This window comes from Macrobrachium nipponense, chromosome 1 (genome assembly GCF_015104395.2).
Source record: "Macrobrachium nipponense isolate FS-2020 chromosome 1, ASM1510439v2, whole genome shotgun sequence".
NCBI lineage: Eukaryota > Metazoa > Arthropoda > Malacostraca > Decapoda > Palaemonidae > Macrobrachium > Macrobrachium nipponense.
The window spans coordinates 156701175-156718606 of NC_087200.1; the positions used below are offsets into that span (position 1 = coordinate 156701175).

At 41.4% G+C, this 17432-nt stretch overlaps 1 protein-coding gene across 1 annotated transcript in view; it reads left to right on the forward strand.

Moving 5' to 3' along the window:
* The window catches only part of LOC135219776 (basement membrane-specific heparan sulfate proteoglycan core protein-like), a gene marked incomplete in the record, with an annotated part of 1285796 nt that extends 1269807 nt beyond the window's left edge, over positions 1-15989 (forward strand). The window contains 1 exon segment of the mRNA XM_064256828.1: positions 13091-15989.
* Positions 15990-17432: the final 1443 nt, after the last annotated feature.

Here is a 17432-nt window from a genome sequence, read left to right on the forward strand (position 1 = left end):
TGGTTTGTGGAGTTCATTCCAGAGTATGCTGACTATTCCTCTTCAGTTAGATTTGTAGGTCTGTTGACTGATTAATGACCTACCCCTTGAGAGAATGTTAGGAAGGTATAGCTTTCAATTCCTTTGAAAAAAGAAAAAAAGTCTAAGAATGTGGCTATACCTGCCCTTGAAACAGGTATTTGACTAGATCTTTGGCTTAACGTTTTGACAGCCTTTTAAGTGACAGTTCCTGCAACTTCAGAGGGATAGGCTATGTTTAGGAGGCTATTAGTGTCTGGCGGAAGTGCCCTCACTTTTCTTGCTCGTCAGTGTTCAAACCAGCGGATGAACATTGTTCTTTGTACTAGGAGAGACAGGGGCCTCTCTTCTTTCCAGGCAGTTTCTAATGACAGCCCACTTGACTTTCATAGTAGTTCAGTGATCAGTTCCTCCCTAGTTCCCAAAGAATTGCATGGACACAGCAGTTAAGAACAGAGGGTTCTAGAGACTCCTTCCTCAACTGAGATCCTAGATCATTTCCATCAAGGCTTCCCTTGTTCAGTACAGCTAGGAAGCCTGTAGAAAAACAATCTGTGCAAGCTTCTACATCTGAGAGGGTTGATGAGGTTTCCCAGTTATTTCATCCTTCTCAGTCCTTATGGCCTCCGATTTCAGCCTTGCCCAGAAGAGAAGGGAAAGTCAAAAAGAAATAACTCCTGAGATTGGCAATCCCCCTCCTTTACTGCCATAAGTAGGGGGTTTACCTTTCTCATGCTTGTGCCAAGAGTCAGAGAGGGAGACTTAGTGCTCAGTAGATCTTCAGTGTGTACTTTTAGATACCCTTTCATCAAGATTTTCAGAAATTGATACGTCTCATTTTGTGTATGTGGGGGGCGGGGGTGGGAATGGTCATCTAATTTAAAGCACCTTTATTTGAACTGCCTACAGCTCCTCAAGGTTTTACAAAAGTGCTCAATTTGGTTTGGCTTGGATCCATTCAAGATATATTCATCCACAGAGTTACTTAGATATTGGTTAATTCTAGCATCATCACGTCAGCATTGATTCAAGACAAGGATTGGATTCTAGACCTTTGCCAAACTCTATGCATTGTGATAAACTGAAAACATTCAACTTAGGCAAATTCAGAAGATGAAGACGACAGGGCTCCATGTTGATGTAAATTGAGAAGATGAAGAAGACAGGGCCAAAGCTAATCTTGAGGAAAAGTGAAGTGGATAAAGGGGCTCATCATATTCTTGAGCTCTGAATAGGTAGTGATTCTTACTCAAGTATGCCTGAGGTCACAAGGTCTAGCATTGATATCAAGGGCCTAAATGGACAAGACTTACTTCCAAAGGCTTACTATAGTAACCACCTTCCAAACTGCTGGTTAAAGAGGTGGAGCAGTATCTGAGTAGCATCCAAGTTTTTGTTATCACTAATAGTTCATGTGAAGAAAGCTTTACATAGAGGATAGTCTCTGGTAAATTACAAGGAATTGAAACCCTACCAGTTGTCTTTTGCATGAAAAGACCCTCTGTATGTGATGGATTCATACAAGGAAATATGGGATGAGAAGAATGTTGCAACGTGTTTGTAAAATGGCTTTTTACCAGCATTCCTGAATTCCCAAGTTACACATCTTCCTATGCTGTTTCAACATGGCTTTCTGAACCTCCTCAATGGGTTTTTGTTCAGCTACTTTAATATGTATTACTGCTGTAGCAAGAGTAGTTGATAGTCTCCCATTTTCATCCCATATCCAGACCATCTCAATCTTTGAGATATTCTTTTATCCTGCATCTGGATGCCATATTTTGAAGCTTCACTAGTAGTATGATTTTAGCAACACAACCAACCAAGAATTTCAGCTGTGTCCATTTTCAAAATGACTTCATAGTGTTTATAAGTGAAAATATCTCACAGATATCATAGATTTTCTGTTCACAAATAGGGAGCTTTTTATTTACCTATATTCCTGCAATTTATTTTTACGTAGGCTGTAATTTTCCATTTCAGTTTATTGCTAAGGCAGTAGTAGTTACATATATCTCTTTCAAAGCCTGCATTCTCTTCAACATTAAATCATAATATACTGTAAATCCTATTATAGTAGAGTATATTCTTTTGGCCTCTTGATTCGTTTACTCCATTTACTTTGTTTAATCCTGGGCATTTCCAGTGATGCCATTGTATTCTAATTCAGCTCTAAACATCTTCCATGGGACCCACACACCACATTCTCAACTAAAATTTCTCTTTTGCTTTTTTTCTGATCAATAAATTTTGATTTCAGTTCAGCTGCTAACACTGGTCATACGCTTACACTAGTTCCCATGAACATCTGTTTCTAAGTAAAAAAAGAAGCTAGTCTCATAAGTACAATATGTATTTTGATGTAAGATACAACAAAAATTATTTTATTTTTCAAGTATGCGAGATGGAATTAAAAATGTTTCTTACTGGGATGAAAACACCTGTATTCACACCTTAGGAATACTAACCAAATTTTAGTATATATTTTGATAGAGTTGCACTGTTTCATCTTCAAGGATTACCCCCTTCCATGGTCTATCCAGAGCTCCATGGTAACCAGACTAATGTCAAAGAATTATCTTAACTAGTCATGTGGCCAGGTATTGCTTCATAATGATGAACATTACAGCACACGATAGAGTATAAGTGGACTTACGATAAGAGGTCACTTTCTATTATCCTCAGCAAACACTGATACCCAGTTTACCTACATCAAAACCGCAAGAAGAAAAAGTGGTTACGCGCATATGCACCGTCATATTGTTTACACATGACTAAAATCCGACCAAGACGCCATTCCTTTTTCTGGTTGATCAAGAAACCAGCTAAGTGCATAGTTTAAAGTTCCAATTTAAAAACTTTTTAGTTAGACTGTGGAGCAATTGATTATTGTAAGTGAAAAGCCGTAATCGCCTTATTTCGCCAGTGCACGTTGGAGCTTCATACGATTTATGATTGTCAGGCTAGATCTGAGAATTTTGTTCTTTGCTTATTTATTTCATTACCAAGTTTCATAGAAACATATAAGTTGAAAGCTAAGTGTACAATTTTAAGTTTGTTAAAATTATTGTTAGTTTACAATGTGGAACAATGAAATTATTGTTAGTTTACAATGTGGAACAATGATTATAGTGTGGATGAAAAGCTGTAAACTGTCGTTGTTCATACGTGAACAAACCTTCGGTCTTAATAGGATCATTTCTAGCGCCTAGCTGGATCCGGTTAAATCGCAGATGAAAAGCAAGGAATCTTGTGAGTTCTGGCAATGCGTGCGTATATCGGGTGAAAAGTGGTCAAGGACCAGGCACCCATGCCACAGCTTTCAGTCTTTTTCTTAACTGCCTGGGCAAGAGTTGTGGTTGACCTCTCTCAGCCTTTACCCGGTTCTTTGCCTGTTTTTGCTTGTGTTTCTGTGTGTGTGCGTTTTTATTATGGTTTCTGCTCCTTCTCGGCCTCGACAACATGTGTGCCCAGGTACTCAAGGTTTCTCGTTTTTTGGCTTCTTCAGCGACAGATCCTCACAAAACTTGTAGTAGGTGTCGTTCTAACATTTGTATAATAATGAATCCCTGCACAGAATGCTGTACATGGCCTAGAGAACAGTGGAAGTTATTTTATAGTAAGAGGGAGCGTCGTAGAGTTTCTACTCTTCCTTCGTGGGAGGGGTTTTCTTCTCCTCTTCCCAATGCTTCGTCTCCTGCCGCAGTCACACCCCATGCTAGTGTTGTGCCTTTGACTCCTTCCTTTTCTTCCATCGATTCGTCATTGGAAGTATCAGGAGGCCCTCAGGCTGATTTATTATGTAATGTCGCCCATTCTTCCCTGGGAGTCAATTTAATTCCCGAGAAGGCTTTTTCATCAGTTTCTTTCGTTTCAGTCGGAAGTGTCCAAAATGGTGGCGGTCTGGGGGTCACTTGGGCTACGGGCTACGGGGTCCACCCTCCTTGCTGATGCACTTCTTGATGCTCGCCTCTCCCCACCTCAGGCTGCCCAAGATCTCCCCCTTCTCCTGGCCTCGCCTTCACTGGTAGCCGAGGTCAGCCATATTGTATTGCTCCACCAGTGACGACTGCTGCTTCTTCAAGTCAGAGGGAAGCCATGGCATCAGCGCCACTGGTGATGTCACGGGGTCAGCCATTTTGTATCCCTCCGCCAGTGGCGTCTACTTCCCTTTTGGATCAAGAGGAAGCCGTGATGTCAGCGCCGCTAGTGATGTCCCTCCAGCGAGGATGTCACTCCCAGTTTCCTCCACTGCGCTGCCTCGCTCTTCTGTATCATTATCGTTTGCTCTCATGACATCATCACTGCCATCCATTTTGCTGCATCTCCCTTCCATGTTGTCGGCCCCTTCTCTTGCTGATCCATCTGAGGCTCTTATGTCAGGCAGTTCTTAAGAGATTGGACTCTGTTTTAGAAGATAGGTTTGCTGTCAAGTCGTCTAGGAGGACTGGAAGCAAGGGTGTTCCGTTGCCCCTACCTCCTTCAAAGAGATTGTGTAAGGAGCCAGCGCTGTCTTCTTTTCTTTCTCCCCCATCTCTGCCGCATCGGCGTATCAAGTGTTGGAAGGTTAAGGACTTTGCCCTTTCTTCGTATGTGAGTGAGGAGTGGCACGCCAAGGTTCCTGCACGTGTTGGTGTTACTGAGAGTGTTAATGTTTCATCCCCTGTGCGATTTGCAGTGGCTGCTTGGTCCTCTGCATTGAGTTGCGAGTGTGTTGCAACCTCCCACATTCGTCCATGTTGCAAATTCTTCTGCTTCTCCAACACCAGGGCCCATTTGTCGCTGTAAGGATCTCAAGGCGCCTGTCAAGAAATCGAAAGTTATGAGCGCAGACATACTGCAGCAGGAGTGTATGCCTACCCCTCCCCCTAGTACTTCCCGGGGTTCGACTCCGAGGGATTCTTGTTCTATTTTGAGTGTTCAAGACACTTCACCTTTGCATGTGCACGTACGCCACCACATACTCAAGTCATCTATTGGGAGTGTGCGTAGTGATGTTCCCAGTGTTGTGGTTGGTTCGTTGCAGGAGTTGGCGCTTGGATCCAGCCCAGATAGGTTGGTTGGTGATTTGGGCTGTTTGGCTGCTGGGTCTTCTGTTAGTTTACACGAAGAAGGCGCATTGGGTAAGCCTGCACATTCTTCGCGTCGTCGGTCTCCGTTGCCGGAGGAGGAGGAGGGAAACATGCAAGAGTTTTTATCTTCCTTTACAGAAGTTGTCGATCTCATTCATGAGTTCAAGAATTTGGAGAGTAGGACTCAGGCTCGGTCGTCTTTCGCTCCTTCCTGCTTGGAAGCCTTGCTGGGAGATACGCAAGAACCCAAGTCATCGTTTCATCTCCTCTTGTCGGGGAATGTCCAGTTGGTCTTACATAAGGTAAACACCTGTGTTTCAGATCGGGATGGGTCGCTTTGCTCAAGGGGCTCTGCCAAGTTGCTTCCCCCGCCTCTTACGAGGCATAGGAAGTACTATGCTACGAACTCTGCTGCCATTAAGGGGTGCTTCCCCGCCTGGCTTATGAGGCATAGGAAGTACTATGCTACGAACTCTGCTGACTTGATGTTACATCATCTTAATCTGGAAGTCACTCGTCTGAAGCCGGAGGTTGACTATGGAGCAGGTGAGATTGGTGGCTCCGTCCTTATCTCCACAGGATGCCTCAGCTTTGGAGTCTACAGCAGTCTCCATGTTGCAGACGGTTTCTTGGTTGTACTTCTAGTCGGCGGTCATTGCCAAGATAGCATCTGACAGGTCCCCAGAGGGGTTGGTTAGTGCTTCTTCTCTTGCCAGTTTGTTGCAGTCTGGGGGCAAGGCGTTCTCGGATCATGCACACCTCAGCGTCAATTTATGGGCTAATCTTCTCCAGATTAGAAGAGATGTGGCTTTTTCCAGGATGAAAAGATCGGTTGACCCTGGGTCCTTGCTGGCATTGAGGAATTATTGCACCAGGCTGTGTCAAAGTCAGAGTCTCATCCTTGGAGACGTCCGGCTCCTCCTCCCCCTGCCCAGCAGCAGTCACGAAGATTGTTGCCTGGTAGGCCGTCAAGGAGTTCTGTTTCAGCTGGGCCTCTGTTTGTCCCAGCCTAGGTCAGAGGACGAACGTTCCTTTCATTCCCACTCTTTTAAGTTGAGAAGGGACCCTAGGGGCAGAGAAAAAGGAGGTCGTCGGCCGGTTAGGCGCTTCTCCCTCTCCTGCGCTACGGGTGGCGGGTTGCCTGGCAGACCAGTGGGCCAAGTGGCAGAGTTATGGGGCGGAGAAGTGGGTAAAAGATGTCCTTCTGGTGGGGTATCTACTGCCATTCGACTTTTCTACCCCGCTCTCGGACAAGCCTCTGCTCAGGAGGGTGTATCTCCCAGATTCTCTGAAGTTCTTGGCTCTCCGGGAGGAAGTGCAGAAGATGCTGGACAAGGATGCGACAGAGGAAGTGGTGCATCCATCCATCTCCAGGGTTTTACAGTCACATCTTGGTGCCCAAGGCATTTGGGGGTTGGAGGCCTGTAATCGACTTATCCACCTTGAATCATTTCATCAGGAAAACGAGGTTCAAGATGGAGACCCCTTGTTCAGTGTTGGCAGCTGTGAGGGAAAGCGACTTTATTCTGTCAATAGATTTGAAGGACGCATATTTCCAGATCCCTATTCATCCATCGTCCAGGAAGTTCCTTTGCTTCTCTCTCGGAGACAAGGTCTTCAAGTTCAAAGTCCTGTGCTTCGGGCTGACCACAGCCCCTCAAGAGTTCACAAGGGTCTTCTCTCTTGTCTCTCTTTGTTATCATTCAATAGATAGTTAATAAAGGGCTTCACTGAAACACTTGCATAAGTCCTTAAGCCATATAATATGTGAAAATTATCAATATAAAAGTAATACACTGGAGGAGCTGTGAACAGTGGCGAGCTATGCATCACCTCCCCCTCCCCTTTGCGTTCAAAGAGCTTTATGAACGGGTATGGAGTCTAGGAGAATGTCAACACTTTAGTTGAGTGTCACTTTGCGGTTGTTGACTTGTAGCAGGGGCTACATCCTTCTTCTTTGGAGATTGTTGCATCTCGTCATGCAATTGTGAATTAGGGAGATGTACAGAGCATAAGAAACGGCAGTTACACCATAATATTCTTCCTGAGGGTAATTTCACATGGTAGTCTCGCAACTTGCCGATGCCCATTATAACGTCTTGTCTTATCCCATCACTTTGAGATAGGGTCTTTAATCCGGACATTATCATCGAGCTTAAGTGGTGCCAAAGGATATACATGGCTGTCATACCGTATTTTGGCTGCTTGAGAACGTGATGCTACATGATGGTCGTATTCATCTGCTTTCGCTTGCCATTCTTGCTTGAATGATGATGTATGGGCTGGGACACATGATCGAAGGGCTTGGCCATATAATATCTGTGCTGAAGAATGGCCAGCATAGTTAGGAGTATTCCGTATCTCCAACAATTTTCCGTCAAAGTCTTCGGTGTCGATATTCCCAGAAGGTGCTACTTTGAGAATAAAATGTTTGATCTTCTTTACAGCTGCCTTGGCATGGCCATTGCTTTGGGGATAGTGGGGTGTGGACATCACATGTTGAACACCCCTTCTGCCTAGAAAATTCTTGAATTCAGAGCTGGTGAACTGAGGTCCATCATCTGTCATCAGCCTTACTGAAACACGTAAGTCTCGGAAGATGTGGCTGAAGTGTCGTGTCGTTGCTTCTGCTGTAGTATTAGTACCAAATTTTACCACTACTGGCCATAGATAGCCTATCTACATACAAGAGGAAAGATTTCCCAGCAACACTGATGAAATCAGCCAATACAGATTTGAAAGGACGAGAGGGGTTCTCGTTGCATAACAACGGCTCCTGCTGTTGACTTGACTGCATTATCTGACATGGCTCACAGGCGTGGACCGTATTTGCTATATCTGCCAATATACAGTCTATCCCAATACTTAGTTGCCTCCACTCCACGATGGCTGTCATGAAGGCATATTAAAATATTGCGTCGCATAGCTGAGGGAACCACTATTTGGGCCCTGCACAGGACAAGGTCATCATCAGTGTATAAATCCTCCCTTATATTCCAATAGGGTAGTATGTCATTGTGGAGATCGTAGCGGTGACTGGGGAATCCATTGGCAACGTTCTGGAGGAGTCTTGTGTATGAGGGGTCCTCATGTGCTGCAGTGCGAATTTCTTCCAAGATCAGATCTTGCGTAGTTGATGTCTTCACCTCTGAAATTGCGTCGACGGTCTTGGCTTTTACACTTCTCAGGGAAAGATGAGTTTCACTATTTAGCAAATCATCCTCAGACGTTGGGTGGCTCACAGGGGAAAGTGAGAGGGCATCGGGTATGCAATGTTCCTTGCCCTTATGCCACACTGCAGTGAAGATATATGGTGAAACTTTCTCTTTCAGACGCTGGAGATGTGTTTTCTACTGCATCCAATGTATATGTATTCAAGATGGGTACCAGGGGTCTATGGTCAGTCCCAATGTGAAATGGGGTAATCCAAGTAAGTAATGGCGACATTTAGTCATAGCCTAAACTGAAGCTAAACATTCCAACTCAATGGTGGCCCATCTAGTTTCTGCATCAGCCAAAAATCGTGAACCACACTGGACCAAACGGAAATGGCCTTCCCCATGGTCTTGCAGAAGGGCATATCCTAAGCCATATAAATGAGAAGTATCAGTTTGCAGTATGGTGGGGCACGTCGGGTCAAGATGAGCTAGCACAGGTGGCTGAGAGAGAGCCTTTTTAACACTGGCAAAGGCAGCATTATGATCTGCTGTCCACGTAAAGGATCTCTCGCGGCTCATTAGTGGTCGAAGTGGATCTGCTGCAGCTGCAAGATTTGGTGAAAATTCTGTCAACTGGTTAGTAAGACCAATGAATGACCTTAAATCTGTCAGATTTGCTGGTTTCAGGAACTCTGATATAGCTTGAACCTTCTCCTTATCGGCTGCAATTCCATCTTCAGATAATGTGTATCCACAAAATGATACGGTAGGGCTAGCAATAATAAACTTTTCTGCATTTAAAGTAATACCATGAGTCCTACAACGTGACAAACCTTTGTTAACCCTGCATAAGTGAGAATAATAATCCCTATCATATACAAGAATGTCATCCACCACCTTACAATTTTGGATGCCTTGAAGGGCAACATCACCTCCCCTGCAGTACTCCTGAGGCACTGAATCCCATAGGTGAATGACGATAGCGATACTGACCATAGGGTGTGATGAATGTTGTAAGGGCTTGGTCCTCCTCTGCTAGAGGGATCTGCCAGTAGCCACACAATGCATCCATGGTGGAGAAATATCTGGAAGTAGGATCGATACTCCTAATTGCACTAAACGGTGATGGTGAGGGATGGGCTGGCCTTGGCACCTGTGAATTTAACTTGCTTAAATCTGTGGTGACACGAACACCACCTGTAGGTTTGGGCACAACCACTAACGGCCGACACCATGGGGACAGCTGATCCCCAACAAGTTCATTGATACCTTGTGCTACCATTGCCTCCAACTCAGTCATGACGTCCTCTTGAAAGTCTAGTGGTATTGTATGTGGAGTGTAGATTGCAAAGGTGAATGAATATGCATGGGCGGCCCAGTCATTGGCTTAAGTTGTGCTCCTTGATGAAACTGCTCCTTTGTCATTAGCACACTGCTATATTCCTTGAGAAAGAAAGTATTGCCTGGCTTCTTCCGGTGACATTGTGGCAGGGGGTGGAGAAACAGATTTAGGTTCAGATGTGTTAACTTGGCTGGCTGGCACCTGACTGGTTCCTGCTTAAGTCCTGCTCAGTTTCCTCTCTTGCGTTTGACGCGGGAAGTCCCAGAGAATGATCTTTAGGTGTCGGAGGGCATCATAACACAGTTGGGAGAGAACTAAGGATGTCAATATACCCCTTTTATGATATATTGCCATATGTCATCATGGCCTCCATTGATCCCTAAACTTTACCTTCCATGGGTGATTCTTCGGTGTTGGAGAACTGTAATTCAGGGGGCTGCCGCAATTCCTCGGTACTGATGCCCAGTGCTTGTAGATGCTGCACCCCAAAAACAGTTGTATCTGCATCAGTATCAGGGATAACGTTGATCTTCTCTGATTTACCGCCACATACAACATGTAAATTGATAGGCGGTGAGGGACAACCTTGAGGGCGTAAAGTGACAGAACGTATAGCTGGGGAAGATGTCTTGACGGTGTTCAATTTATTTTCCTTTGAATCCTTCAACTCCTTAGTTCCCTTTGACTTATTCTGTGCACAGCAAACATCATAGTGGCCAAATTTATAGCAAACTCGGCACTCCTTAGCCAATGCGGGACATGCAGCAGTGTATGGGAAATGGCCAGTTTTAGCACAGTCCCTGCACTTGTGAGATGCTGCCTTACATGTGTCACTATGATGCTGTTGACTGCAATTCTTGCATCTGCTACTTAAAGAAGGGTTTTCTCCTGCAAATAACTTTTCTTAGGTTGCATTGGCTTAGCAGCAACCTTCTTTTGCTTCTTGTAGTTTGACACGGTACATACTGAAGTTGACAGGTAGTGAGGATGTTGGGACGATCGTCAGGTGGCAGGGAGGTGTTCAGCTGCTCTGAGGAATTGTATCAATTTCCTGGAGCTGATGGCTGTCTTCTTGTCACTCAAAAAGCTCAGACCTCCAGAAGAGAGACATTTGGTTGATTCTAGACAACATGACTTCAATGGCCTGCATTAAGAGGTCAGAATGATACTCACCTCTTCTCAATAAAATGACAGCCTCAACAGAGTGGAGTTAGATAACTACTCTTTCAGAAAACAGCTAATATGCTTCCACAAATAGAAGTGGACCTATATGAGAATCACAAACTGCTAGGCAAGCAACAGCAAGAGATGCCTTCCTACAAGACTGGAACAAATAGAGGATGATATACCCTTTTCCTCCATTAATCCAGATTTCAAGATGCGGAGCAAACTCCTAACCTACTAAGGGACAGCTTACTTAATACAAAGCCCCAAATTGGCCAAACAGGCATTGGTTCCTATTACTTTAACAACGGGCAAAGAGATAAATAGTTTTATCCTAGTCAATAGGAAGGAAAGTCATTAAAAGATCCTCCTTTCTAAGCCAAGACCTTCACGGGTGGATTTTCTTAAATATCTGTACCATGAAAATTACTCGCCCAACATTGCTGGGTACCAAGTGCAAAAATTATAGATTTTGTATATCTAGCAATGCCAGTATCCATACCAAGAGCCCAGTCAAAAATTCTAGGGATAATTTAAAATTTTTTATCCCCTTTTGAAGAAAAACACCTTGTAGTTACAACAATCATGGAATAGAAGGCAGCATTAATGGAACCATTGTTTTATGATTTTGTAATTTGTCTCTAGTATATAAGTTTTCACCTCCTTTCTGCGGTCCTTTGCACTACAAAGATCTGCTCTAGAATGGTGCTAATCACTTGGTCCCCTCAATTCAGTGGACCTGATACAACCACAACTCACAAGCTACAGTGTTCTCCTTGACTGCATTAGCATCAGGTGTGCTTATTAGCAAACTGGGCTCTCTTAGATGAGGACAATACTGTACATCACGCAAGCAGCTGATGATCAATTATTATTGTCCTCTGGCCTGTCATTCCTGGCCAAGAATGGGATTCCTTTAAGAAGGAAATCTAGTCTAAGTAAACTAGAGTTAGCAGACAAAACATTATGCCCAGTTCAAGCACTTCAAGTTTTACTGAGAGGTCACAGCAGACATTGCAAAGTGTCCATTTTTTCCTACACACTAGCAATACTCGTCACGAGCTCGAACAAGTTCGACTACACTGTGTATCAGTAGGTGGCATGGATAGCCTTGACCCACAGGCACTACAGCGGCAAATCACGGGTCTTCCTAACAGGCCGGTATGCTAACTATTGCTGGGGAAGGTATGACAATACTGCAACCACACCCAGTATGCTTAGTTAAGTCACCACAGAACTTCACCCTAAAAAATGTGAGTTCACACTTAGTTTCTTGTTCTTTGCTACCAAACTATAAGGTATTTAGAATAAAGAATAGGGCCTTGAAACTAGTGGCTTGATCCTGGACCAAAAATGTTTTTGGGTTGTCGGGATTAAAATTTAAGAGCTTTTTGTCACCTGTCTATTTTAAATCTCCTTGAGGACAAGACAGCGACTACACTATCAAAAAACAGGTTTTGACAAAGGAAAAACCTATTTTTGGTAGTTGCAGTTGAGTCTTCAAAACCCTCCAACTTCCCTGACAAAAAGACATGGAATCTGGGTAAGGGATCATCTTGCATTGACTGACAGAAAGGAATGGCGTCTTGGTCAGATTTTGGTCATGTGTAAACAATATGACGGTCCATATGCACATAACCACTTCTTCTTCTTGCAGTTTTGACATGGGTAAACTGGGTATTAGCTTTTGTTGAGGATAATAGAAAGTGCCCCCTTATCCTGAGTCTATTTATACTCTAATCATGTGTTATAATGTTTATCATTATGACGCGACACCCAGCCATAATACCAGTTAAGAGAATTCTTTGACTTTAGTTTGGTCACCATGGAGCTCTGGATAGACCATGAAAAGGGTAATCCTTGAGGACTCAACAGTGACTAACAAAAATAGGTTTTTCCTACTTCATAACTTGTTTTATCTTGTGATCTTGGAGATGCAGATGCTAAAAACATTTCTATGAATTTGTTAATTATTACTATTATTATATACTGTAATATAAATATGTATGAGAATTGCCTCACTTGAAATCATTGCTCTTTCTTCAACCTTACACAGGTTTCGTTCAAATAAAAGCTGCTTAGCAGTGGAGATGCAAGAGATTGTGTTGGATAGCCAATATATAACAAATACATATATGTAATACTAAGGTTGTCATGCTGAGATCCATTCCACTTTTAACACTTTAATGATGATAAATAGCAGTTGAGAAAACTTACTCCTTAATTAATGCTAGTATATGTATAGTGATTCAGTAAACTTACAGGGTCCTGAAAACTACTTGACAACTTTAATAAACATCCATAGATGAAACTAATGATTTTTATTTTTCTGGAAGGCTTCGAGGAGGATATCGAGGAGGAAGGGGCAAGGGACGTCGCCGAGGTTAAAAGGTGGTGTGAAGAATTCTCCATACTAGTAGTCTAGTAAACATGGATTAGTCTTCCAGCAACGAGGGAAAATAAACTGATGGGACTGCTGCAGCAAACACCACATCCCCTCCTTCCTATGCTCCAGTCTTAAAGAACTGAAAAGATAATATATATATATATATATACGTAGTTTCATGCCCTGTCATTCTTTGCAGCCAAAACTATGTCAAGATTTATCCCTCCACTTGAACGAGTTGAATATATTGTTTGGTGATCATAGAGTTCTATTCTTAAAAGGGATAACTGTGCCTTGTTTAAATGTACATGTACTGATCCTCCTTAGGAGACCAGATGTGTATAATGCTACCCCTGCCGCCTCAATACTCCTGCAATATCACGTGTCTTGTAACCTAGTCCAAGGAATTCCATAACTGTTCCCATAAGGTTGTCATTAGGTAATTCATCTGCCTCTGATTATCTAGCTCTCTTGCAGTTTTATCAGTCCAATGTGTTCATCTTTTATCTAAATTTAGACATTTACATATAGATTATTTTATTAAATCATTCTGACTGCAACATAAGGAAATTTTGGGATAATCTTGTGCCAAAGGACACGGTTTTTAAATTATAGTGTAATTGAGAAGACCAACTTTTAGAAAATTTGTTGTATACAAATCTATAGATCTAAATAATCCTAAAAATATGAGATATATTGTGATGTGAGAGCTTTTGTATGTATGTGCCAAATGGTTGGTGATGTTGTGTATGACAACCTGTTGTGTTGTTCCTAGTGTAATAATCTCCTCACTCATGATATAGGTGAACTTCTTTGGTTATGCTTGTTTCATTTTTTTCTTCAAGTAATGGTTTCTTAAATACTCTGCCATTTGGCTGCATGATGAACTTTTGCATCTTTTCTTTTTTTAATAATTGTAACTACTATCATGCTTGTTTATTTTTCAGCTGACAATGGTGCTACCAGGATGAAAGTTGTTTGTTTCACATTTAGGATGTAATATAATTTTATTCATTAAGTTTTAATAATTTAGTTTTGCTATCAACACTGCCATTATGTTCAGACTTTAATTTTGGGTATTTTTTTGTAAGGAAGTAACTAACATTTTATTAATTTAATGAATAATCTGATAACTGAACTGCCATGTCCCATATCTTGGAGTCTGTTGGTGTATAGTCATTACCCCATATCTTGAGTGTTGCCAATTAGTCAGGGTCCCTTTCACACGTGTCTAGCTCTATACCTGTCTTGAAATCTCATGTATCGATGATTGTAGCTTTATAGTGGATTTCTTTAAGGGCTTAATATATTATTTACGTCTTGTTAAACTCGCCTTTAAAGAAGCACTATTAAATTACAAGGAATACAAATCAGTGATAATGGGATTTTACAAGTCTACTGTCATAGCAGTTGTGTTTCTTGGATAAAATAGAGGTTTCTAAGATGTTTTCATTTTAAAGGGGTAGGCTGATACTAACTTTGATAGCTGTATTGTCTGTGATTATTCTCTTGCTGTTAATTTAGTCACTGTGGAGCATTAACTTTATTTATTTTCTCTGCTAACTCATTAATAAACAAGAAACACACCAAATATGACAGTCTTAGCAGTGTGCAGCAAAAACGAAGGCATTTCCATTTCCTTTTTATCCTATATTTTCCAAGTAAGAATATTCCTTGTGTTTGATCTTTACAAGTGCATCTCCATTCAGAACTTTATTTATACTTTTAATAATTTTCAGAAAAAATTTTCAATTACTTGAAGCACACTGTTTTAGTGAACCCTCTCTCCAGTTACGTGAATTTATTGAGTTGAGTATAAAGCCACATACCTTATATTTTGTGGATGTTGCTCGTAAATCAGCCTCCATAAAGTCAGTGTTGCTAAAAAGCTGGCTTTCACTTGGTTTTACTGACATGGCATAGTGGGGTGTTATACAACTGTTGCCTTCATGTCCTTGCTCCTATATAAAACTGGGCTGTATTTGTAGATAACAGCACTGTTGGAATTCTGTTTTCCAAATTTTGTCTCAAACTAAACATTGGACTAGATTCCCAGTGAAAATTGAAAGTAATAATGATAAAAAGGTTGAAATATATAACATTAAAACTGTTCAGTATTGTTTTAGACAGTCACTACATACATTTTTACCTTTAAAAAGTCAGTTCTGTACTAATCCTTCATCTTGTCAAAATAGTAATTATAATATTGTTAATTGCTGCCAAAACTGACTACACCTACAGCTAGTAATTACAGAAAAACAACTTGTTATTATGGCTTGATAAATGTTTTCATTGTGTGTATAGTTTATTCCAGTCATTTGAAAAACAGAAACATAGTTACAATATGGTAGTTTTTGAACAAAAGATGATAGTAAGAAAATTGTAATTTATAACCTAATGGGCAGGGCATAATTCAAATTACAATTACATTGTCTAAGTTTATTTCATACTTTCTGGAAGCTCTGATATGCACATGTGTAAATGGCTAATGTGATCTTGTAACTATTTTAATTTTATTAAACAGTAATACTGTATATGACAATAGAAAGTAGAATGAGTAATAATTGTTATAACTGTTCATATCTAGGATTTTCAGGCAGTACAAAATGAACTTTGTTTTAAGATTCTCGGCCTTCCTTCAAATGCTTTGCTCGGCAGTGTAGACAAAATCACTGGCCCAAATCCTTCACAGTCGGAGTACTGCCGTTGCTACTGCTTAAGTCAATTTTCAATATTGTAACACAAGCCCCAGTATTCTTAACTCTGTGTGGTTGCTAAGTGGTGATGAAATACAATTAAAGGGGTTATTTCTTCTTTTTAGAAATTGTGTCATTAAAAATAGTCTGTGATGTTTTTTTGTTATTGTCCTGAATGTGATGGAGCGGCAATAGCTGTTTTCTTGATGTAGGCAGAAAATTTTATAACTGTGTCCCTTTGTTCAGGAATAATACAAGTCTGGAAATACAATTGATTTTCTGTTAAATGTCTCACAAAACTACATTACCTGGCAAAGCCATCAAGTTAATATTTATTTTCTTGTCATCAGATCCAATTATAAAGCTAAGCTTTGAGTTATTCTGACTGATGGGAGATTCATCAGGTCAGTTTTTTTTTTTATTCCTCCTAGACACTGCAATCAGTTCAAATAACCCTGATTATCCCTCCCTATGAGATATTCCCAGTAAATTCAGGAATTCACAGCTGAATTAAAAAACAGGATTTGACGTAGGAAAAACATATTTTAATGTCAAAGAATTCTCTTTTAGCTAGTCTTCTGGCTGGGTATTATGTCATAATGATAAACATTGTAACATGTGATTGAGTATAAAATGGACTCAAGATAAGAGTGCACTTTCTCTTATCCTCAGCAAATGCTAAAACCCAGTTTATTTGTGTCAAAACCCATAAGAAGAAGTGGCTATACGCTTATGAACCATCATATGTTTACGTACAACCAAACACGTACCACGGCAAAGTTCCTTTTTGTTGGATTGAGTTGAATATAGAATTTAGCCCAAAGGCCAAGCACTGGGACCTGTGAGCTCATTCAGGACCAAAATGGAAATTGACTGTAAAAGGTTTGAAAAGGTGTAACAGGAGGAAAACCTTGCAGTTGCACTATGAATCATGTGTTAGGAGAGGGTGGAAAGTAAGATGAAGAAAGAGAATATGAAAGGAGGTACAGTAAAAGGAACAAAAGTGGTTGCAGGTGGGAGCCAAAGGCATGCTGCAAAGAGCCTTAAGTCATGCCTACAGTGTACTGCATGAGGTCCACTGACAGCACTAACCCCATAATGGGTCCTTTTTGTTGGTCAATGCAGGATGATCCCTTACCCAAATTCTGTCTTTTTGTCAGGCAAGTGGGAGGGTTTTGAGGGCTGAACAGCAACCACCAAAAATAGGTTTTCCCTACGTCAAAACCTGTTTTTTATACCTTAGTCACGTCTTGTCCTCAAGGAGCTTTACAAAAATTTACAAAGAAACTGGCAAGTAAAGAAAAGCTCTCAAATTATAATTCAACAACCAATTTTTGGTCCAGGGTTGAACCATAAGTTTCAAGGACCCAATGTTTATTCCAGATACCTTTAGGTTTGGCAGCAAAGAATAAGAAACTAAGTGCAAACTTATGTTTTTAGGGTGAATTTCTGTGGTGCCTTCCCTAAGCATGCTGGGTTTGGTTGCAGTATTGTCAAACCTTCGCCAGCAATAGCTAGCATACCTGCCTGTTAGGAAGAACCATGGTTTGCCGCTGTACTGCCTATGGGTTAAGATTATCCATGCAACCTACCAAT